The following is a 27,899-nucleotide window of genomic DNA, read 5'->3' on the forward strand; positions in this document are numbered from 1 at the left end:
AGTTGGGACAATGAGATGAGATGAGAGGATGAGATGACAAGATGAGAAAATACGATAAGATGGGACGATGAGATGAGACGATGAGATGAAAAGAGACTATGAGACAGAACGATGAGATGGGATGAGGAATGATTTGAGAAAACGGGATGAAACGAGATGGAACAATGAGATGGGACAATGAGACTGGACAATGATTTGAGACAAGATGACAAGATGAAATGATGAGAAGATCAGATGGAATGATAAGACGAGATGACGAGATGAGATGAGATGACAACACAGGGAGATGAGATGGGACGACAAGACAGGAGGATGAGAAGAGATGAGATGATGAGATGGAATAGCAGGATGGGACAATGAGATGAGATGATGAGATGACAAGATGAGACAAGATGACAAGATGGGAAGACAAGATGAGACGAGATGAGATGATGATATGAGATTGTGAGACAAGACATGGAAACAATATAGGATGATGAGATGGGATAATGAGACAAAAATACGAGAAGGGATGATTAGACAATGAGATGACAAGGTTTGACGATGAAATGAGACCAGGATACGAGACTGCGAGATGAGATAGGGAGACAAGAAGGGATGATGCGATGGAAAGACTAAATGAAACAGGAAAATGAGATAGGATGATGAGATTAGATGAGATAACGAGATGAAATGATGAGATGAGATGAGGAAATGTGAAGGCAAGATGCAAAGTGATGATGAGTGGAGACGAGATGATGAGATGTGATGAAGAGAAGAGAAGACGAGATGACAAGGTGAGACAAGATGACAAGATGGGAAGATGAGATGAGACAAGATGAGATGATGATATGGGATTGTGAGACAAGACATGGAAAAAATATAGGATGATGAGATGGGATGATGAGACAGGATGAAGAGATGAGAAGGGTCAATGAGATGGAATGATGAGATGATATGAGATGATGAGAAGAGACAAGATGGGATCACGAGATGAGGTGATGAGACAGGATGAAGAGACATGATGAGACAGGATCACAGGTTGAGATGCGACGATGAGATGAAACTATGAGATGAGAAGACAAGATGAGATGATTAGATGGGATGATGAAACGAGACAGCAATATGTGACAGGGAGATGAGATTGGAGGATAAGCCGGGATGATGAGACAGGAAGACAAGATCAGATGTGATGTTGAGATGAAATGCTGAGAGGGGATGACGAGATGGTACAATGAGTCAGGATGATGAAATGAGATGAGACATGAGATGATGAGACGAGATGATGAGACAGGATGACAAGATGAGACGAGCTTACGAGAAGGGATGATGAGATGGGATGATGAGACAGGGTGATGAGAAGAGACGAGATGATGACAAAGGACAATGAGATGAGATGAGATGACAAGATGGTATGATGAGTTGGGAAGATGAGAAGAGACTGGACAATGAGAAGAGACAGGACAAAAAGATGGGATAAGATGTGAGGCCAAGATGAGACAAGGAGATTATATGATGAGACTGGAAGATGAGATGAGTTGAGATGACGAGATGAAATGATGAGAAGTGATGATGTCATTACAAGGCAAGACGACATTATGAGATGATGAGACAAGACAACATGTAGAGATGAGATGACTAGATGGGATGATGAGATGAGACGAGATGACGAGATGTGATGAGATGATATGATGAGATGAGACAATGAGATGAGATGATGAGACCAGATGACCAGAAGGCTGAGACAGGCTGACAAAATGAGATGAGACAATGAGACAGGCTGACAAAATGAGATGAGACAACGAGATAACACAACAGCATGATGAGATCACGAGATGAGATGACGAGATGAGATGAAGTGATGAGATGGGACAATGAGTCTGGATGACGTGACGAGACAGGAAGATTTGATGGGGCAACTAGATGAGATGAGATGAGATGACGAGATGGGACATGATGAGTCAATGAGATGAGATGACAAAACATGATGATGAGATGAATGAAGAGATGGGATGATAGATGAGATGAGTTGATGAGACAGGACAATGAGATGGGACAACAAGATGGGACAACGGGATGACGAGTTGAGATGACAAGATGAGATGAGATGATGAGATGAAAGGACGAGAAGAGATAACAAGAAGACGAGATGACCTAATGAGATGATGAGATGAGATGATGAGATGAGATGACACAACGGGATGACGAGATGAGATGAGATGACAAGATGAAATGATGAGAAGAGATGATGAGATGACGAGATGAGATGACTGATGAGATAATGAGACAAGAAGACAAGATGAGATGAGATGATGAAATGGGATGATAAGATGAGATTAGATGTTGAGATGTGATGAGATTATATGATGAGATGAGAAGATGAGATGAGATGATGAGACCGGATGATGACACGGAAAATGAGACAGGATGATGAGATGAGATGATGAGATGTAACGTCAAGATGATGAGATGACAAGATAAGACAACGAGGTGAGATGAAGTGATGAGATGGGACAATGAGACTGGATGATGTGATGAGACAGGAGGATGAGATGGGCAACTAGATGAGATGAGATGAGACAACCAGATGGGACAAAATGTGTCATCGAGATGAGATGAAAAATGGGATGATGAGATGAACGATGAGACGGAATGATGAGATGAGGTGGGTCAATGAAACGGGACAACTAGATGGGATGATGAGATGGGATGATGAGATGAGATGACAGTATATGACAACATGATATGATGAGATGAGATGACGAGATGAGACATGATGAAACGATGAGATGAGATTGTGAGATGGGACAATGAAATGAGATGACTAGTTGGGATGATTAAATGATGAGACAATGAGACAAGACAGTGGGATGAGACATGGAGAAAGGAGGGGAAGATGAGATGGGATGAAGAGATGAGACAAGATGTCGGGATGGGATGATGAAAGGAGATGATGAGATGAAGCGAGATGATGAGATGAGATGAGATGATGAGACAATGAGATGAGAGCATGAGACAAGTCCATGAGTTGAGATGATGACATGAGATGATGAGATGAGATGAGGAGACAGACAATGAGATGGGATGATGAAATGATGAGACAATGAGATAAGACAGTGGGATGAGACACAGATGAGAAGGGAAGACTAGAAGGGACAAGTTCAGACAAGACATGAGATGATGAGATGGACGATGAGACAGGATGACAAGATGGTATGATGAGACAGGATGATGAGATGAGATGGGAAAATGAGACAGAATGACGAGATGAGATGAGACAATGAGATGAGACAAGATGAGATGATGAGATGATGTGACGGGATGAGATGAGATGATGAGATGAGGCAATGAAATGGGATGATGAGATGTGAAGAGAAGATGGGATGAAGAAATGATGAGTAAATGAGACAACACAGTGGGATGAGACATAGAGATGAAATGGGATGATGAGATGAGAGGATGAGATGGGTCAATAAGATGAGATGGCCTGATGGACGATGAAATGATGTGACAATGAAACATGATGGTGGAATGAGACATGGAGATGAGACGGGAAGATGAGACATGATGATGAGAAGAGATGAGATGATAAGTTGGGATGATGAGAGAACAAGGCGAGATGACACAAGATCATGAGACGATGAGAGGAGATGATTTGAAAAGAGATGATGAGATCTGACAATGACATGAGATGATGAGACAGGATGATGAGATGGACGATTAGACAGGATGATGAGATGGGATGATGAGATGGAATGACAAGATGAGAAGGGAAAACGAGACAGATTGATGAGATGAGAAGGGAGGATGAGAAGAGATGATGAGACTGGACGATGAGATGAGATGACAAGATTGGACGATGAAATGATGAGACAATGAGACAAGATGGTGGGATGAGACATGGAGACAAGACCGGAAGATGAGAAAGGATGATGAGATGAGGCAAGATGATGAGATGGGATGATGAGAGGAGACGTTGAGATGAAGCGAGATGATGAGACAAGATTAGATGATGAGACCATGAGGTGATGAGATGAGACTATGAGATGAGATGATGACATGAGATTATGAGATGGGATGACAAGATAGGATGATGAGACAAGACAGGAAAAAGAGATAGAATGATGACATGAGATGAGACAACAGGACGAATCAAGATGAAACAATGAGAGGAGACAATGAGAAGGGATGATGAGATGATGAGATGGGATGATGATATGAGAAGACAATGAGACAAGACTGAGGGTTGAGTCATGGAGATCAGACAGAAAGAAGAGATAGAACGACCTGATGAGACAAGATGATGAGATTGGATGATGAGAGTAGATGATGAGATTAAGCGAGACAAAGAGATGAGATGAGATGTTGAGAAGATGAGATGAGATGACGAGATGAGACTATGAGATGGGATGATGAGAAGGGACGATGAGATGGGATGATGAAACGAAATGGAAAAACAAGACAGAATGATGAGATGATATGAAACTACGAGGTGGGACAAAATGAGATGATGAGATGAGACAATGAGATGGGACAATGAGATAAGATGAAGAGATTAGATGATGAAATGACAAGACAATGTTAAAAGATGGTGTGATGAGACATGGAGATGAGATGGTAAGATGAGATGGGACGAGGAGATGAGGTGGAATGACGAGATGGGACAATGAGATGAGATGCCGAGATGAAGCGAGATGATGAGATGAGATCAGATGATGTGACAATGAGATGAGATGATGAGAAGAGATGATGAGATGATATGACAAGATGGTGAATGAGATGGGATGACGAGATGGTATGATAGATGGGATAATGAGACAAGACAGGACAATGAGACAGAATGATGACATGAGATGAGATGATGAGATGAGACAAGATGAGACGAGATGAGATGATGTGACAGGATGATGAGGCAAGATGACGAGATGGGTTGATGAAATGATGAGACAATGAGACAAGATGGTGGGATTAGACATGGAGATAATTCAGGAAGACAAGACAGGATGAAGAGATGAGATGAGTTGAAGAGATGGGTTGATGAGAGGGGTTGACATGATGAAGCAAGATGATGAGAAGAGATGAGGTGAGGAGTTGGTGAGATGGGATGATGAGACAAGACTACCAGGTGAAAAGATGACATGAGATGAGACAGGATGGCAAGATGGACTAAGAGATGGGACAATGAGATGGGAAGACGAGATGGGATGATAACATGAGACGATAAGATGGGATGTTGAGAGGAGGCTACAAGATAAAGTGAGACATTAAGACCAGATGAGATGACCATACAATGAGATGGGATGACGAGATGAGTGTATGAGATGAGACAATGACATGAGATGATGAGATGGGATGATGAGACAGATGACAAGACAGGATGACGAGATGGAATGATGAGATGGAATGACTAGATGAGATGGGGCAATGAGACAGAATAATTAGATGAGGTGATACAATGAGATGAGATGATGAGACGGTTCAATGAAATGAGATGAAGAGACAGGACAATGAAATGATGAGACAATGAGATGCAATGAGATGGGATGATGAAATGAAGAGACAATGAGACAAGAAGGTGGGATGAGACATGGAGACGAGACAGGAGGATGAGACGGGATGATGAAATGGGATGATGAGAGGAGTCAATGAGATGAAGTGAGAAAATGAGATGAGATGAGATAATGAGACAAGGAGGTGAGATGATGACACGAGAATATGAGATGACATGACGACGTGAGATGATGAGGCAGGATGATGAGATGGACGATAAGACAGAATGACAAGATGGGATGATGAGATGGGATGAAGAGACGAGCTGGGAAAATGAAACAGAAAACTAGATGATATGAGAGGATGTGACAAGACAAGATGAGACAATGAGATGAGAAGATGAGATGAGATGACAAGATGGCATGATGAAATAATGAGACAATGAGAGAAGACAGTCAGATGAGACATGTTGACCAGACCCCCAGAAGAGATGGAACGAGATGAGACAAGACGATGAGATGGGATGATGAGAGGGGATGACCAGATGAAGCAAGACTATGAGATGAGATGAGATGATGAGAAAATGAGATGAGATGATGAAATGAGAGGATGAGATGAGAAGATGACATGAGATGATGAGAAGGGATGATGAGAGGGACAATGAAACAGAATGATGAGATAGGATGATGAGATGGGATGATGAGACAAGATGGGAAAATGAGACAGAATGATGACATAAGATGACAGGATGTGAAGAGAAAAGATGAGATGATGAGATGAGAGGATGAGATGGGATGATGAGATGAGATTACGAGGTGGAACAATGAAATGAAGAGACAATGAGACAAGATGGTGGGAAGAGACATGGAGAAGAGATGGGAAGAAGAGACAGGATGACGAGATGAGATATGACAACAAGATGGGATGATGAGACGAGATGATGTGAGGAAGTGGGACAATGAGATGAGATGAGGAAATGATGAGATGAGTTTACAAGACGAGAATACAAGATGAGACAATGACATGAGAGGATGAGATGGTATGACGAGAAGTACAATTAAATGGGAAGACGACATGGGATGATTTAATGACGTGACAATGAGACAAGATGGTGGGATGAGATGAGAAGTTGAGACGCGATGACGAGATGGGATGAGACGTCGAGGTGGGATGATGAGAGGAGACCATGAGATGAAGCAAGATGATGAGATGAGAAGAGATAAAGAGGAGGAGATGAGATGAAGAGACATGAATATGAGATGAGACAATGACATGAGATGATGAGACAGGATGACAAGTCAGATGATGAGATGGGATGATGAGATGAGATGGGGAAATGAGACAGAATGATGAGATGAGATGAGATGACGAGATGAAACAGGAGGAGACGATGAGATGAGAAGAGAGACAGGACATTGAGATGAGATGATGAGATGGGATGATGAAATTATGAGAAAATGAGAGAAGATGGTGGGATGAGACTTATAGACCAGACGGGAAGATGAGGTGGGATGATGAGATAAAATGAGATGATGAGATGGGATGATGAGAGCAGACGACGAGATGAAGTGAGACTATGAGAGGAGATGAGAAGATGAACCGATGAGATGAGATGGTGAGACGAGAGGACGAGATGAGACAACAACAAGAGATGATGATACGGGATGAGGAGATGGATGATGAGATGGGATGATGAGATGGGATGATGAGAAGAGATGACGAAATAAGACGGGAAAATGAAACAGAATGACAAGATGAGATTAGATGATGAGACAAGAGAAGATGAGACGATAAAATGAAATGATGAGATGGGACGATGAGATGAAATGATTAGATGGGTTGATGAATGATGAGACAATGAGACAAAATGGTGGGATGAGACATGGAGACATGATGGGAATAAGGAAAGGGATGACAAGATGAGATGTGACGACAAGATTGGATGACGAGAGGAGATGATGAGATGAAGCAAGATGATGAAACAGGAGGAGATGACGAGATGATGAGATAAGATGATGAGACGAGACTACGAGATGAGATGATGACATGAGGTAATGAGACGGAATGATGAGATGGATGAAGAGATGAGATGACGAGATGGGATGATGAGACAAGATGGGACAGCAAGACAGAATAATGAGATGAGAAGAGACAATGAGACAAGACAAGATGAGATGATGAGATGAGACAATGAGATGGGATGATGAGATGAGATGATGAGATGGGACGATGAAATCATGGTCAATGAGACACGATGGTGGGATGAGACATGGAGATGAGAGGGGAAGATGAGATGGGATGGCCAGATGAGACGAGCTGATGAAATGGGATGATGAGAAGAGATGACGAGATGGGGCTATGAAATGATGAGACAGTGAGACATGAAGACGAGACCGGAAGATGAAATTGGACAATGAGATGAGATGAGATGATGAGATGGGATCATGAGAGGAGATGACAAGATGAAGCTAGATGATGAGAAAAGATGAGAAGACGAGACAATGAGAAGTGATGACATAATGAGAAAATGAGTTGGGATGATGACGTGAGATGATGGGACAGGAAGATGAGACAGATGAAGAAACGGGATGAGGAGAGGGAATGATGAGATGGGATGATAAGACAAGCATGAAAAGGAGACAGAATGACGAGATGAGATGAGAAAATGAGATGAGACAAGAGGAAGAGATGAGATGAGGCAATGAGATGGGATGATGAGATGAGATCGTGAGATGAAGTGAGATAATGAGACGAGATGAGATGATGAGATGATGAGATGAGATGACAAAATGAGATTATGAGATGATGATGACATGAGATGAGATGGGATGATGAGATGGATACAGAGACAGAATGATGAGATGGAATGATGAGACGGGATGATGAGAAGTGATGGAACAATGAGACAGAAGGATGAGATGAGATGATGAAAAGAGACAAGATGTGATGATGAGAGGTGACAATGAGATGGGAGGATGAGAAGAGATGACGAGATGGGATGATGAAATAATGAGAGAATGAGACAATACAGTGGGATGAGACATGGAGATGAGACAGGAGTATGAAACGGGACAATGAGATGAGACGAGATGATGAGATGGAATGATGAGAGCAGACAACAAGATGAAGTGAGATGATGAGATGAGACTAGATGACGAGATGATTAGAGGCGATGAAGAGATGAGACATGAAATGAGATGAAAACATGAGATGATCAGACAGGATGATGAGACGGATGATGAAACGGGATGACCAGGTGGGATGATGAGATGGGATGACAAGACGTGATGGAGAATGAGACAGAATGATGAGATGAAATGAGATGATGAGACAAGAGAAAATGAATCGATGAGATGAGACATGATGATGAGATGTGATGTCGAGATGGAATGTTGAAATGATGAGACAATGAGACAAGACAATGGGATGATACATCGAGACAGGATGGAAAGACGAGGCAGGATGATGAAATGAGGTGAGATGCCGAGATGGGATGATGAGAGGAGATGATGAGATGAAGCAAGATGATGAGATGAGATGAGTGGAGGAGATGAGGTGATGAGATGAGATGACATGAGATGACTGCATGAGATGATAGGACAGGATAACAAGGTAGATGAAGAGACGGGATGGCAAGATGGAATGATGCGATGGGATGACAAGACGAGATGGGACAATGTGATGATACAAGATGAGACGATGTGATGAGACAATGAGATGGGATGATGAGAGGAGATGATGAGATGGGATGAGGAAAGATAAGACAATGATACAAGACTGTGGGATAAGACATGGAGACAAGAAGGGGAGATGAGACGGGTCAACAAGATGACATGAGATGGCGAGATGGGATGATGAGAGGAGACAACAAGATGAAGTTAGTAAATGAAACGAGATGAGATGATGAGAAGATGAGATGTGAAGACGTGACAAGATGATGAGAGGAGATGACTACATGAGATGATGAGATGGGATGACGAGATGGACAATGACATGGGATGACAAGTTGGGATGATGAGATGGGATGATGAGACAAGAAGGGACACGAGACAGAATGATGAGATGAGATGAGATGACGAGATGAGACAAGATGAGATGATGAGATGAGATGATGAGGTGGGATGATGAGATGATGAAATGGGATGACAAAATGACGAGACAATGAGACAGGATGGTGGGATAAAACATGGAGATGAAATGGGAAGATTAGACAGGACGACGAAATGAAACGTGATGATGAGATATGATCATGAAAGAAGACGACGAGATGAGGCGAGATGATGAGACGAGATGAGATGACAAAATGTTGAGACAGGATGATGAGCCAAGACTAAGAGAAGAGATGATGACATGAGATGATGGGCAGGATGATGATCAGATGATGAGATGAGATGACAAGATGGGATGATGAGATGGGATGACAGGACGAGACAGGTCCACAGAACACAATGATGAGATGAGAAGAGAAAAGATGAGATGATGAAATGAGATGAAGAGATGGGGCAATGAGATTAGATGTTGAGATGTGACAATGAAATGACAAGACAATGAGACAAGATGGTGGGATGAGACATGGAGATGAGATGAGAATACGAGACGGAAAGACAAGATGAGATGAGATGATGCAATGATCAGTGGAGATGACTAGATGAAGTGAGATGATGAGATGAGATGAGATGATGAGATGTTGAGAGGAAGAGATGAAAGTACAAGATGAGACAACAACATGAGATGATGAGATAGGATGATGAGACAGATGATGAGATGGGCTAATGAGATGGGATAATAAGAAGGGATGACTAGATGAGACAGAAACATGAGACAGAATGATGAGATGAGATGAGGCAAAGAGAGGAGACAAGATGAGACAATGAGATGACAAAATGAGAGAGGATGATGAGATGAGAGGATGAGATAAAACGATGAAATGACAAGACAATGAGACAAGATGGTGGGATGAGATGAGACAAGACAGGAATATGAGATGGGATGACGAGATGAGAGTGCACATTGAGAATTGATGATGAGAGGGGATGACATGATGAAGCAAGATGATGAGATGAGATGACGAGATGAGACTATGAGATGAGACGATAACAAGAGATGATGAGATGGAATGACGAGATGGACGATGAGATGGGATGACGAGATGGGATGATGAGACGGGATGATGACACAATACAATGAAACAGAATGACGAGATGTGATGACATGATTAGATGGAACAAGATGAGATGATGAGATGACACAATGAGACAAGATGAGACGACGAGATGATGAGATGAGACTACAAGATGAGATGATGACATGAGATGATGAGAATGGATGGCAAGATGGATAATGAGATGGAATGACAAGATGGGATAATGAGATGGAATGATGAGACAAGACAGGGCAATGAAACAGAATGAGGAAATGTGATGACATGATGAAATGGGACAAGATGAGATGATGAGATGAGATGATGAGACGGGATCATGAGATGAGATGACGAGATGGGATGATGAGATGAGGAGAAAATGAGACAAGACAGTGGGATGAGACAAGGGGACAAGACAGGAAGATGAGACAGGACAATTAGATTAGATGAGAAGAAAAGAAGGGAAGAAGAGAGGAGACGACAAGATGAAACCAGACAATGAGACGAGATGTGATGATGAACTGATGAGATGGGAGGATGAGGTGATACTATTAGATGAGAAGACAACATGAGATGATGAGATGGGATGATGAGATGGATGATGAGATGGGATTTTGAGATGGAATTATGAAACGAGTTGGCACAAGGAGACAGAATGACGAGAAGAGATGAGATGATGAGACAAGACAAGATGAAACGATGAGCTGAGACGATGAGATGGAATGATGAGATGACCTGATGGACAATGAAATGACAAGACAATGAGACATGATGTTCGGATGATACATGGAGACAAGATGGAACTATGAGATGGGACGAAGATATGAGATGAGATGACGAGATGGCATAATGAGAGGAGATGATGAGATGAAGCTATGCGAGGTGACGAGATGAGATCATGAGACAATAGGTTGAGATGATGAGATGAGACTACGAGATGAGTCAACGACATGAGATGATTAGATGGATGATGAGATGGTATGAAGAAATGGGATGATGAGACGGGAGGATGAGATGGGAGATGAGACTGGATGACAAGATGGGATGATGAGAGGAGAAGATGAAATGAAGTGAGATGATGAGATGATATGAGAACATGAGAGGATGAGATGAGATGAGACAAGAAGACTAAATGACAAAATGAAATGAGATGATGAGACAGGTTGATGAGATGATGATGAGATGGGATGATAACATGGGATGATGAGATTTGATAACAAGATGAGACAAAACAACAAGACAGAATGATGAGATGAGATGATGAGACGAGACAAGATGACATGATGTGATGGGACGATGAGATGAGATGACAAGATGGATGAGGAAATGACAAGACAAAGAGACAAGACAGTGGCATGAGACATGGAGATGAGATGGGAAGATGAGACAGAATGATGAGATAAGACAAGACAATGAGATGGGATGATGAGAGGAGATGACAAGATGAAACAAGATGATGAGACAATGAAATGAGATGACGAGATGAGACAATAAGATGGGATGATGAGACAGGATGACGAGATGTGATGATGAGACGGGATGAGGAGACGAGATGGGACAATGAGACAGAATGATGAAATGAGATGAAATGACACAAGAAGAGGTGAGGAGATGAGAGAATGAGACAGGACTATGTGATGGGATGAGATGGGATGATGAAATGATGACACAATGAGACAAGATGGTGGGATGAGTCATACAGATGAGTTGGCAAGGTGAGATGGGATGATGAGATGGGATGGCAAGGTGGGATGATGAGATGTGATACTGAGACAAGAAGGAAAAATGAGACAGAATGAATAGATGAGATGAGATGATGACATGAAACAAGATGAGACGATGAGATGAGACAAAGAGATGGGATGATGAGATCAGATGACAAGATGGGACATTGAAATAATAAGACAATGAGACAAAATGGTGGGAGGAGATATGGAGACGAGACAGGAAGAGGAGACTGAACAATGAGATTAGAAGAGATGATGAGAAGGGATAATGAGAGCATGCAATGAGATGAAGTGAGATGATGAGATGAGAAGAGATGATGAGATGATGAGACGAGATGACAAGACGAGATGACGAGATGAGTCGATGACATGGAATGATGAGACAGGATGATGAGACGAGACAGGACACTGAGACAGGAAGACAAGATGGGGTGCCGAGATGAGTCAAGAAGATGAAATGGAATGAAGAGAGGATACTATGAGATGAAATGAAATGATGAGATGAGATGAGATGACGAGATGAGATGACGAGACGAGATGACAAGATGAGATGATGACATGACTGATGAGATGGGATGATGAGATGGATGATGAGAAGGGTTGATGAGATGGGATGATGAGACAGGATGTTGAGACAAGATGGGACAATGAGACAGAATGACAGGATGAGATGTGATGATGTGACAAGGCAAGATGAGACTTAGAGATGAGAAAATGAGATGGGACAATGGGAAGAGATAATGAGATAGGATGATGAAATGATGACACAATGTGACAAGATGGAGGGATGAGACATGGAGATGAGGTGGAAAGATGAGACATGACGATGAGATGAGATGAGATGTGAGATGTGATGATGAGAGGAGACGAGGTGAAGCAAGGCGATGAGAAGATATGAGATGATGAGATGATTAGATGAGAAGATGAGACCAGACAATGAGATGAGATGATGAGATCAGATGAAGACTAGGACCGATGACATGGACAATGAGACGGGATGATGAGATGGGATGAGGAGAAAACATGACGAGATGCGATAGGACAATGAGACAGAAAGATGAGAGGAGATGAGATGAAGAGATGAGAGAAGATGTAACGATGAGATGAGATGATGAGACGGGATGATGTGATGAGATGATGAGATGGGGCATTGAATAATGAGACAATGAGACAAGATGGCGGGATGAGACGAGAAGATGAGACCAGATGACATGAGACGAGATGATGAGATGAAGAGATGAGATGTGACGAAGAGATGATAAGATGAGAAAATGAGACAAGATGGCGAAATGAAATAACGACATGGGATGGTGAGATGGGAAGACGAGATGGACGATGAGACGGGATGACAAGATGTGATGATGAGACAGGGTGATGAGATGAAATGATGAGATGGTATGATGAGATGAGACAGAACACTGAGACAGAATGACAAGATGAAAAGAAATGACGAGATGAGACAAGATGAGATGACGTGATGAGACAATGAGATGGGAGAATGAGATGAGACAACGAGATGAGACAATGAAATGATAAGACAATGAGAAAAGATAGCAGGATGAGACATGGAGATGATATGGGATGATGAGATGGGATGACGAGATGAGACAAGTTGACGAGATGGGATGATGAGAGGAGATGATGAGATGAAGCAAGTTGATGAGACAAAATGAGATGATGAGACGATGGGATGAGATGATGAGACAAGACAATGTGATGATACGATGACATGAGATGATGATACAGGATGACGAGATGGATGATGTGACAGGATGATGAGATGGAATGATAAGACTGGATGACGATATGAAATGGTAACATTGGACACAATGATGAGATGAGAAGTGATGACAAGATGAGACGAGATGAGACAATGAGATGGGACTATGAGACTGGAGGATGAGATGAGATGAAGAGATGGGACAATGAAATGATGAGACAATGAGACAAGATGGGGGTATGACACATGGAGACAAGAAGGGGAGTAAAGACAGGATGATGAGATGAGAAGAGACAACGAGATGAGATGATGAGATTGGATGACGAGATGGAAGATGAGACAGGATGACGAGATGGGATAATGAGGCAGAATGAAGAGATGAGATGAGATGAGAGGCCAGAGAAGAGGAGATGATGAGATGAGAGGATGAGATGGGTTGATGAGAAGAGAGGATGAGATGGAATGATGAAATGATGAGACAATGAGAAAAGACAGTGGGATGAGACATGGAGACAAGACGGGAAGATGAGCCAGGATGTCAAGATGAGACAAGTTGTCAAGATGGGATGATGAGAGGAGAGGACGAGATGTAGCAAGATGATGAGATGAGATGAGATGACTAGATGATCAGATGAGATGATGAGATGATTCGATGAGATAAGATGACGACATGAGATAATGAGATAGGATGACAAGATGTTTGATGAGAAGGGATGACGAGATTGGATGATGGGAAAGTATGCTGAGATGAGACGGAACAATGAGGCAGAAGGATGAGAGGAGATGAGACAATGAGATGAGAAAAGATGAGATGATGAGATGAGATGATGAGACAGGATGATGAGATGAGATGATGAGATGGGACGCTGAAATGATGACACAATGAGATAAGATGGTGGGAAGAGCAATGGAGATGAGAGGGAAGAGGAGACCGGACCATGAGATGAGACAAGATGACGAGATGGGATGATGACAGGAGACGCAGAGATGAAGTGAGACAATGAGATGAGATGAGATGATGAGATGAGATGACAAAATAAGATGAAGAAATGAGAAGACCAAATAAGATGATGAGATGAGATGACAAAATAAGATGAAGAGATGAGATGACCAAATAAGATGATGAGATGGGATGATGAGACAGATGATGAGATGGGATTATGTGATGGGATGATGAGACAGAATGAAGAGAAGAGATGGGACAATGATCCAGAAAGATGAGATGAGATGAGACAATGAGACGAGACAAGATGAGATGATGAGATGGACAATGAGATTAGATGATGAGGTGGAATGATGAAATGATGAGACAATGAGACAGCATGGTGGGATTAGACATGGAGCCGAGATTGGAAGATGAGATGGGATGATGAAGGACGAGATAGAATGATGAGAGGAGATGATGACATGAAGTGAGATGATGAGACATGAAGAGATGATGAGATGATGAGACGAGATGACCAGAGGAGACGATGAGATGAGATGACGATATGAGATGATGAGATGGGATGATGAAACAGATGATGAGACATGATGATGAGAAGAGATGGGAAAAGGAGATAGAATGACGAGATGAGATGAGATGATGAGATGAGACAAGACGAGATGATGAGATGAGATGAAGAGATGGGACGATGAGATGAGATGATGAGATGGGATGATGAAATGATGAGACAATGAAAAAAACAGTGGGATTGGACATAGGGACAAGAAGGGAGGATGAGATGGTACAACGAGATGAGATGAGACAACAAAATGGGATTTATGAAAGGAGATGATGAGATGAAGCAAGATATAGGATGAGATGAGATGATGAGACAATGAGATGAGGTGATGAGATGAGACTATGAGATGAGACAATGACATTAGATGACGAGATGGGATGATGAGATGGGATGATGAGATGAGATGGGACAACAAGACACAATGATGCGATGGGATGAGATGACGAGATGAGGCAAGATGAGATGATGAGATGAGACATTGAGAAGGGGCAATGAGATGAGATGATGTGATGGGAAAATGAAATGATTAGACAATGAGACAAAACGGTGGAATGAGACATGGTGATGAGACGTGAAGATAAGACAGGATGACGAGTTGAGATGAGATGAGAAAATGGGATGATGAGATGGGATGACAAGACAGGATGGGACAATGAAACAATATGATGAGATGAGTTGAGACAATGAGATGAGACAATGAGATGGGGTGATGAGATGAGATGATAAGATGTGATGATGAATTGACAAGACAATGATACAAGACAGTTGGATGAGACATGGAGAAGCAACAGGAAGATAAGATGGGATGAGTGATGAGACAACATGAGGGGATTTGATGAAGAGAGGAGATGAGGAGATGAAGTGAGAAGATGAGACAAGAGGAGATGAAGAGAGGATGAGATGATGAGACGATGAGATGAGATGATGAAATGAGATGATGACACGGGGTGACATGATGTGATGATGAGATGGGATGACGAGATGGGATGATGAGAGGAGAAGACTAGATGAAGCAAGACAATGAGATGAGACGAGATGAGATGAGGAGATGAGACAATGAGATGAGACGATGAGATGATGAGATGGGACGATGAAATGAGATGATGAGATGGGATGATTATCAAGACGATGAGATGACATGACGAGATGGGATGATAAGATGAAAGGGGACAATGAGACAGAATGATGAGATGAGGTGAGATGGGATGAAGAGATGAGACAAGAAGAGATGATGAGAAGGTATGATGAGATGGACGATGAAATGATGAGACAATGAGACAAGACAGTGTGAAAAGACCTGGAGATGAGATGGGATGATGAGATGAGATCAGATAGTGAGATGGGGTGATTAGTGCAGATGATGCGATGAAGCGAGATGATGAGATGAAATGAAATGAGACAATGAGATGAGATGACAAAACGAGATGACAGGATAAGATGACGACATGAAATGATGAGGCGGGATGGGGAGATGAGTTGGCACAATGAGACAGAATGACAAGATGAGATGAGATGATGAGATGAGAAAAGATGATACGATAAGATGAGATGACCTGATGAATGATGAAATGATGAGACAATGAGACATGACAGTGGGATGATACATGAAGATGAGATGGGAAGATGGGATGGGACGATGATATGAGATGAGACAAAAAGATGGAATGATGAGAGGAGATGACAAGATGAAGTGAGTGGAGCAGATGAGATGAGGTGACGAGACAATGAGATGAGATGACAACATGAAATTACAAGATGAGTTGATGACGAGATATTAGATGGGATGACGAGATGGACAATAAGATGGGAGGATGAGAAAGCATTATGATATGAGATGACGAGTTGGGAGGGTGAGATGGGATCATGAGAGGAGAAGACAAGATGAAGTGAGTCTATGAGATATTATGAGAAGTTGAGAAGATGAGATGAGATGACAAGATGAGATGACAAGAAGAGATGATGAAATGAGATGATGAGAATGGTTGATGAGATGGAAGATGGGATGATGAAATTAGATAACAAGAACAGACAAAACAACAAAACAGAATGACAAGATGAGCTGATGAGATGAGACAAGACGAGAAGATGAGATGAGATGATGAGATGGGACGATGAGATAAGATGACAAGATGGGGTGAGGAAATGAGACAATGAGACAAGACAGTGGGATGAGCATGGAGATGTGATGGGAACATAAGACAGAATGATGAGATAAGATGAGATGAAGAGATGGGATGATGAGAGGAGATGACGAGATGAAGCAAGACGATGAGATGAGATGACAAGATGATGAAATGAGATGACGAGATGAGACAATGACATGAGATGATGACAGGAGATGATGAGATGGGATGACGAGAAGGATGATGAGATAGGAGGATGAGATGGCATGATGAGACAGGATGACGAGAAAAGATGGGAGAATGAGATAGAATGACAAAATGAAATGAGATGACGAGATGTGACAAGATGAGATGAGGAGATGAGATGAAGAGACAGGATGATGTGATGAGATGAGGAGATTGGACAATGAAATGATGAGACAATGAGACGAGACGGCAGGATGAGTCATGGAGACGAGATAGCAAGATGAGATGGGATGATGAGATGAGATGAGTACACGAGATGGAATGATGAGAGTAGACAATGAGATGAAGTGAGACGATGAGTCAAGATGAGATGACAAAATGATGAGTGGAGATGAGGTAAGACTATGAGATCAGGTGACAATATGAGATGATGAGACGGGATGAAATGATGGATGATGAGATGGGGTGATGAGATGGGTTGATGAGACGGTATGACGAGAAGAGATTGAACAATGAGACAATAATGAGATGAGATGAGATGACGAGACAAGAAAAGAAGAGATGATCAGTTGAGACGAGGGGTGGGATGATGAGATGAGATGACGAGATGGGATGATGAAAATGATGAGACAATGAGACAAGATGGTGGGATGAGAAATGTAGATGAAATGGGAAGATGAGACAGGATGATGACATGAGAAAAGATGATGACATGGGATGATGAGAGGAGATGTTGAGATGAAGCAGAATGATGAGCTGAGATGAGATGATGAAAGGTTCAGATGAGATGATGAGATGAGATGATGAGATGAGACTATGACATGAGATGATGAGACAGGATGATGATATGGATGATGAGATGGGATGACGAGATGAGACAGGACAATGAGACAAAATGACAAGTTGAGATGAGATGATGAAATGAGAGGATGAGAAATTATGATGAGATGGGATAATGAAATTATGAGACAATGAGACAAGACAGTGTGATGAGATAGGAGATGATTTGGGATGATGAGATGGAATGACGAGATGAGACGAGATGACGAGATGGTATGATGTGAGCGGATGATGAGGTGAAACAAGACGATGAGATGATGAGACGATGAAATGAGATGATTAGATGACATGACGAGAAGAGACAATGACATAAGATGATGTGACAGGATCATGAGATGGGATGATGAGATGGGATGATGAGACGAGATGGGAAATAGAGACAGAATGATGAGATGAAATGATGAGAAGAGAAATGATGAAATGATGAGATGAGACAATGAGATGGGATGATGAGATGAGATGATGAGATGGGATGCTGAAATGAAGACACAATGTGATAAGATGGTGGGAAGAGCCATGGAGACAAGAATGGAAGATGAGACAGGACGATGGGATGAGATGAGACAACAAGATGGGATGATGAGAGGAAATGCGGAGATGAAGTAGGATGATGACATGAGATGAGATGACGAGACAATAAGATGAGATGATGAGACGACAAGATGAGACAACCACATGAGTGGATGAGATGGGATGATGAGATGGATGATGAGATGGGATGATGTGATGGGATGATGAGACAGAATGAAGAGAAGAGATGGGACAATGAGACAGAATGACAAGATGAGATGAGATGATGCAATGAGACAAGATGAGATGATGAGATGAGATGATGGGATGGGTCAGTGAGATGAGATGATGAGATGGAATGATGAAATGAGACAATGAGACAAGATGGTGGGATGAGATATGGAGACGAGATGGGAAGATAAGATGGGATGAGAAGGGAAGGGATAGGATTATGAGAAGAGACAATGAGATGAAGCGAGATGATGAAATAAGGAAAGATGATGAAATGATGAGATGAGATGACCAGACGAGACAATGAGATGAGACGTTACATGAGATGATGAGATGGGATGATAAGACGGATGATGAGATGTGATGATGAGAAGAGATGGGAAAAGGAGACAGAATGATGAGATGAGATGTCGAGATGAGACAAGATGTGATGATGAGATGAGATGAAGAGACAGGATGATGAGATGAGATGATGAGATGGGATGATGAAATGATGAGACAATGAAATAAGACAGTGGGAAGAGACATAGAGATGAGACAGGAAGATGAGATGGGATGATGAGATGAGATGAGACAATGAGATGGGATGATGAAAGGAGATGACGAGATATGGCGAGATGATAGGACAAGATGAGATGACGAGATGATGAGATGAGATGATGAGAAATGAGATGAGATGATGAGACGAGACTATGAGATGAGAGAATGACATTAGATGATGAGATGGGATGATGAGACAGACAATGAGATGGGATGTCGAGATGGGATGATGAGATGGGGTGATGAGATGAGATGGGAAATGAGAAAGAATGATGGCATAAGATGAGATGACGAGATGAGACATGATGAGATGATGTGATGCGATGACAACCCGGACAATGAGATGGAAAGAAGAGATGGGATGATGAGAGGGGATGACTAGATGAGATGGAACAAGACAGAACGGTTTAATGAGATGAGATGATGATATGAGTCAAGATGAGATGATGAGATGAGACGTTGAGAAGGGGTGATGAGATGAGATGATGAGATGGGATGATAAATTGATGAGAAAATGAGACAAGACGGTGGAATGAGACAAGATGATGAGACGTGAAGACGAGAAGGGATGGCGAGTTGAGATGAGATGATGAGATGAGACAATGAGATGGAATGATGAGATAAGATGAGACAACGAAGCAGTATAACGAGATGAGTTGAGACAATGAGATGAGATGATGAGAAGGGATGATGAGATGAGATGATGGGAAGTGACAATGAAATGACAAGACAAGGATACAAGACAGTTGGATGAGACATAGATAAGTGATGGGAAGATGAGATGGGATGAGGTGATGAGATGACATGAGGGGATGGAATGAAGAAAGGAGATGAAAATATGAAGCGAGATGATGAGCTGAGATGATGAGACAATGAGATGATATGATGAGATGATGAGATGACATGATGACAAAATGACGAGATGGGAAGACATGATGGGATGATGACGAGTTGGGATTATGAGAGGAGAAGACGATTTGAAGCGAGACGATGAGATAAGACATGATGAGATGAGATGAGATGAAGAGACAGGACGATGAGATGAGATGATGAGATGTGATGATGAAATGAGATTATGAGAATGGATGACGAGAAAGATGATGAGGTGATATGATGAGATGGGATGATGAGATGTGGTTATGAGACAAGATGGGAGAACAGGACAGAATGACGAGATGAGATGAGATGATGAGACGAGACAAGATGAGATGATGAGAAGAGATGATGAGATGTGAGATGAGATGAGATGATGAGATGGGACGATGAAATGATAAGACAATTGAGATAAGATGGTGTGATAAGACATGGAGATGAGAAGGGACAATGAGATGAGACGAGACAGTGAGATGGGATGATTAGTGCAGAAGATGGGATGAAGTGAGATGAGATGAAATGAGATGACGAGACAATGGGATGAGTGACAAAACAAGATGACGAGATAGATGATGACATGACATGATGAGACAGGATGATGAGATGGACGATGAGACGGGATTTTGCAGTGGAATATGAGATGGGGTGATGAGATGAGTTGGCACAATGAGACAGAGTAATGAGATGAGATGAGACAACGAGATGAGACAGGATGAGACAATGAGATGAGATTATGACACAGGACAGTGAGATGAGATGACCTGATGGACAATGAAATGATGAGACAATGAGACATGATGGTGGGATGATACATGGAAATGAGATGGGAAGATGAGACAGGATGATGATATGAGATGAGACGACAAGTTGGGATGATGAGAGGAGATGATGAGATGAAGTGAGGTGAGAAGACATGATCAGATGAGGAGACAATGAGATGAAATGACAAGATGGAACTATGAGATGATTAGATGGGATAATGAGACGGATGATTAGATGGGATGATGAGATGAGATGAAGTGTTGGAATGATGAGATGGGATGACGAGATGAAAAGAATATATGAAGTGAGAGGATGAGATGGTATGAGAAGATGAGATAATGAGATGAGATGACAAGATGAGAAGAGTCAATGAAATGAGATGATGAAAAGGGTTTATGAGACAGATGATGAGACAGGATGATGAGATGTGATGATGAGATTTGATAACAAACAAGACAAAACAATGAGACAGAATGATGAGATGAGATGAGATGATGAGATGAGACAAGATGAGACGATGAGATGAGATGATGAGATGGGACGATGAAATGAGATGACAAGATGGGGTGAGGAAATGACGAGACAATGAGACAAGATGGTGGGATGAGACATGGAGATGAGACAGGATTCAAGACAGAACAATGACATAAGATGAGATGATGAGTTGGATGATGAGAGGAGATGACATGCTGTAGCAAAAAGATCAGATGAGAGGAGATGATGAGATGATGAAATGAGATAATGAGATGAGACGACGAGAAGAGATGATGAAATGAGATGATGAGAAAGGTTGATGAGATGGATGATGAGATGGGATGATGAGATGGGATGATGAGATTTGATAATATGAGACAAAACAAAGGTATAAAAAGACGAGATGAGACGATGGATGAGACAAGATGAGACAATGAGATGAGATGATGAGACAGGAGGATGAGATGAGATGAGATGTCAAGATGAGATGCCAAAACAGGAACGATGAGAAGATGAGATCCATAGATGAGGTGACAAGAGGAGACGATGAGGCAAGATGTTGGATTAGACATGGAGACAGGATGGGTTGACAAGAGTGGATGAGGAGATGAGAAGAGATTATGAGATGGGATGATGAGATGAGATGAAATGATGAGATGGTACAATGAGACATGGTGACGAGATGAGATGAGGCAAGGAGACAAGATGATGAGATGAGGTGATGAGATGAGGCAACGAGAGAGACAACGAGGTGGGAAGATGAGATGGATGACGAGATGGTATGACGAGATGATGTGAGATTATGAGATGAGACATGTTGTGATGGGACAACAAGGTGATGAGATGTGATGAGAAGATGAGATGGGATGACAGGGTGGATGACGTGAGGGGATGACGAGAACAGAGAGTATGATGAGATGGGACAATGGGATGAGATGAAATGATGAGAGGACAATGAGACAACCAGAAGCCAAGATGAGACAAGATGAGATGATGAGACAAGACAGTGTGATGAGATAGAGATGAGAGAGAAATTTGAGATGGGATGATGAGATGCAAAGAGACATTGAGATGGGATGATGAGAGGGGACGATGAGATGACAAGAGACAATGAGATGAGATGAAATGATGAGATGAAGAGAAGAGACAACGAGATGAGATGATTTGATGAGATGGGACGATGAGTTGGAGTGATGAGATGAGATCAGACAATGAGACGGAAAATGAGATGAGATGAGAGGAAGAGATGATGAGATGGAAAATAAGGTAAGATAGGATGATGGGATGAGAAGAGACAACGAGATGGAATGATAAGATGAGACGATGAATGAGATGAGAAAATGAGATGAGACGGGATCAGGAGAAAAGTTGATGAGATGAGGTGATGAGATGAATTGACGAGATGAGACAACAAGATGGGATGATGAGATGGATGATGAGATGGGATGATGAGATGAGACGAGTTGATGAGATGAGTTGACAAGATGAGATGGGATGACAAGATGATGGGATGTGAAGAGAAGATGAGACAGGATGAAAAGACGGATGACATGAGGGGACAATGAGATCAGATAGGATGACAAGATGGGACAATGAGATGAGACGAAATGAAGAAAAGACAATGAGAGAAACATAAGCTAAGATGAGACAAGATGAGATGATGAGACAAGACAGTGGGATGAGATGGAGATGAGACGGGATGTCAAGATGGAATGACGAGAAGAGAATAGATGATGAGATGGGGTGATGAGAGGGGACGACAAGATGAGATGAGACAATGAGATGAGATGAGATGATGAGATGACGAGAAGGGATGACAAGATGAGGCGAGTTGACGTGATGGGGCAATGAGATGGAACGATGAGATGAGATCAGACAATGGGATGGGACAACGAGATGAGATGAGAGGATGAGATGAGGAAAGGAGAAAATATGATAAAACAGGATTATGACATGAAAAGAGTCGATGAGTCAGAATGATGTGATGGGATGACGAATGAGATGAGACAACAAGATGAGACGAGATGATGAGATGGGACAATGAGATGAGATGAGAGGATGAGATGACAAGATGAGAAAATACGATAAGATGGGATGATGAGATGAGAAGAGATGATGAGACAAAATGATGAGATGGAATGACGAATGAGATGATATAATCAGATGAAACGAGACAGAACAATGAGATGGGACAATGAGACAAGACAACAATTTGAGAAAAGATGACATGATGAAATGATGAGAAGGTCAGAAAGGATGATGAGACGAGATGTTGAGATGAGATGAGATGACAAGACAAGGAGATGAGATGGGATGATAAGACAGGAGGATGAGAACAGATGAGATGATGAGATGAATGGCAGGATGGGACAATGAGATCAGACAATGAGACAATGTGATGAGACGAGATTACAAGATGGGATGACAGAATGAGGCGAGATTATGAGAGGAAAATATGAAAAGAGATGATGAGACAATGAGATGACAAGGTGAGATGATGAGATGAGAGAAGGATACAAGACTACAAGATGAGACAGGGAGACAAGAGGTTATGTCGAGATGGGATGACAAGAAGAAACAGGAAAATGATATGGAATGATGTGATTAGATGAGATATCGTGATGAAACGATGAGATGAGATGATAGCTGGGAAGAGGAGATGCAAAGGGATGATGAGCGGAGATATGACAATGAGACATGATGAAGAGATGAGAAGACAAGATGAGATGAGACTCTGAGATGATGAGATGAGACAAGATGACAAGATGGGGTGATGAGATGAGACAAGATGAGATGATGATATGAGATTGTGAGACAAGACAGGGAGACAATATAGGATGATGAGATGGGATGATGAGACAGGATGAAGAGATGAGATGGGTCAATGAGATGGAATGACAAGATGAGATGAGATGATGACAGAAGACAAGATGGGACAATGAGATGAGATCATGAAACAGGATGACAAGGCAGATGACGAGAAAGGATGATGGGTTGAGATGGGATGATGAGATGAAACTATGAGATGAGAAGACAAGATGAGATGATGAGACAAGATGATGAAACAAGACAGCAAGTTGTGACAGGGGGATGAGACGGGAAGATAAGCTTGGATGATGAGACAGGAAGACCAGATAAGGTGAGATGTTGAGAAGAAACAATGAGAAGAGATGATGAGATGGTACAACGAGTCAGGATGATGAAATGAGATAAGACTTGAGGTGAAATGACAAGAAGAGAAGACAAGATGATGATATGATGAAACAAGATGATGAGATGAGATGATGAGACATGATGATGAGATAAGACGAGATTACGAGATGGGATTATGAGATGGGAGGACGAGACAGGGTGATGAGAAGAAATGAGAAGACAAGAAGGGTCAAGGAGATGAGATGAGATGATGAGATGGTATGACAAGATGGGACGATGAGAAGAGAGAGGGCAATGAGAAGAGATGGGTCCACCAGATGGGAGAATATTTGAGGACAAGATGAGATGAAGAGATGATATGAAGAGATGGGATGAGATGAGAGGAGATGATGAAATGAAATGATGAGAAGAGATGACATGAAGATGAGAAGAGATGACTTTATGAGATGATGAGATGAAATGATGTGTTGAGATGAGATGACTAGATGAGATGATGAGATGAGATGAGATGATGAAACGTGATGAGAGGATATGATGAGACAAGATGATGAGATGAGATGACAAGACAAGATGATGAGACAGACAATGAGACAGGATGACGAGATGAGAGGAGATGATGAGATGAAATGACAAGATGATGAGATGATGATATAAGATGATGAGATGAGATGAGGAGATGAGATGGGACAATGAGGTAGGATGATGTGACAAGAAAGGAAGATAAGATAGGAAAACTAGATGAGATGAGATGACGAGATAGGATGAGATGAGTCAATGAGATGACAAAATAGGATGATGAGATGAATGAAGAGATGGAATGATGAGATGAGATGGCTTGATGAGACGTGATGATGTGATGGTAAAACAAGATGTGACAATGGGATGATGAGATGGGATGAAAAGATGAAATGATGAGAAAAGACAATGAGATGACGAGACTAAATGACCTGATGAGACAACAAGATGAGATGACAAGATGAGTTGAGATGATGAGACAGGAAGATGAGATGAGATGAGATGACAAGATGTGACGAGATGATATGATGAGATGAGAAAATGAGATGAGATGATGAGACCAGATGACTGGACAGACAATGAGACAGGATGATGAGATGAGATGAGATGACGAGATGATGATGAGATGATGAGACGAGATGGTGAGTTGAGATGATGACATGAGATGATGAGATGGGATGACAGGCCGAGATGGAACAATGACACAGAATGATAAGTTGAGATGAGATGAAGAGATGAGTAAAGAAGAGAAGAAGTTTTGAGAAAATGAGATGGGATGACGAGATGAGATGATGAGAGAGGATGATGAGGTGAAACGGGACAATGAGACAGAATGACAAGATGAGATGAGATGACAAGACAAGACAAGATGAGACATGAAATGAGATGATGAGACAGGACGATGAGATGATTAAACAAGATGATGAGATGACGAGATGAGACTATGAGATGGGATGATGACATAAGATGATGAGATGGGATGATGAGACATATGATAAGATGGGATGATGAGATGGAAATATGAGACTGAATGGTGGGATGAGACAGGACAACAAGACAGTATGACCAGATGAGATGAGATGACGAGATGAGACAAGATGAGATGATGAGATGAGATAATGAGATGGGACAATGCAATGATGAGACAATGAGACAAGATGGTGGGAAGAGACATGGAGAAGAGAAGGGAAGATGAGATGGGACAACAAAATGAGATGAGATGACAGGATGGGATGATGCAAGGAGACGATGAATTTAAGCGAGATGATGAGATGTGATAAGATGATATGATGAGATGAGATGATGAGACGATGACACGTGTTGCTGAGATGGGATGATGAGGCGGGTGATGAGATTGGATATCAAGATGGGACGATGAGACGTGATGACAAGATGAGACAGGACAATGAGACAGAATCATGAGATGAGATGAGGTGATGAGATGAGACAAGATGAGACAATGAGATGTGATGATGAGATGGGATGATGAGATGACAGGATGAGATGGGATGATGATTTGATGAGACAATGAGACAAGACAGTGGGATGAGACATGGAGATGAGACAGGAAGAGGAGACAGAATGATGAGATGAGATGTCATGGCAAGATGGGATAATGAGAGGAGGTGATGAAATGAAAGCTGACGATGAGATGAGATGAGATGATAAGATAAGATGTGATGTTGAGACTGTGAGAGGAGTTGACAGTATGAGATGATAAGAAATGATGATGTGATGGATGATGGGATGGGATGACAAGAGGAGATGGGAAAATGAGACATAATGACTAGATGCAATGACATGATGAGACGAGACAAGATGAGATGTTGAGATGACATGATGAGATGGGACGATGAGATGAGATGACGAGATGTGACAATGGTATGATGAAACAATGAGACAAGACATTGTGATGAGACATGCAGATGAGTTGTAAAGACGAGACAGGATGATGAATGACAAGAGATGATGAGATGGAATGACAAGAGGAGATGATGAGAGGAAGTGAGACGATGATACGAGATGAGAGTAAGAGAAGTTGAGATGAGATGACGAGAAGCAACTACGAGATGAGACAACATGAGATGATGATACGTGATGATGAGATGGATGATGAGATGGGATGACGAG

The sequence above is a fragment of the Tamandua tetradactyla genome, chromosome Y, assembly GCF_023851605.1.
Source record: "Tamandua tetradactyla isolate mTamTet1 chromosome Y, mTamTet1.pri, whole genome shotgun sequence".
Classification (NCBI taxonomy): domain Eukaryota; kingdom Metazoa; phylum Chordata; class Mammalia; order Pilosa; family Myrmecophagidae; genus Tamandua; species Tamandua tetradactyla.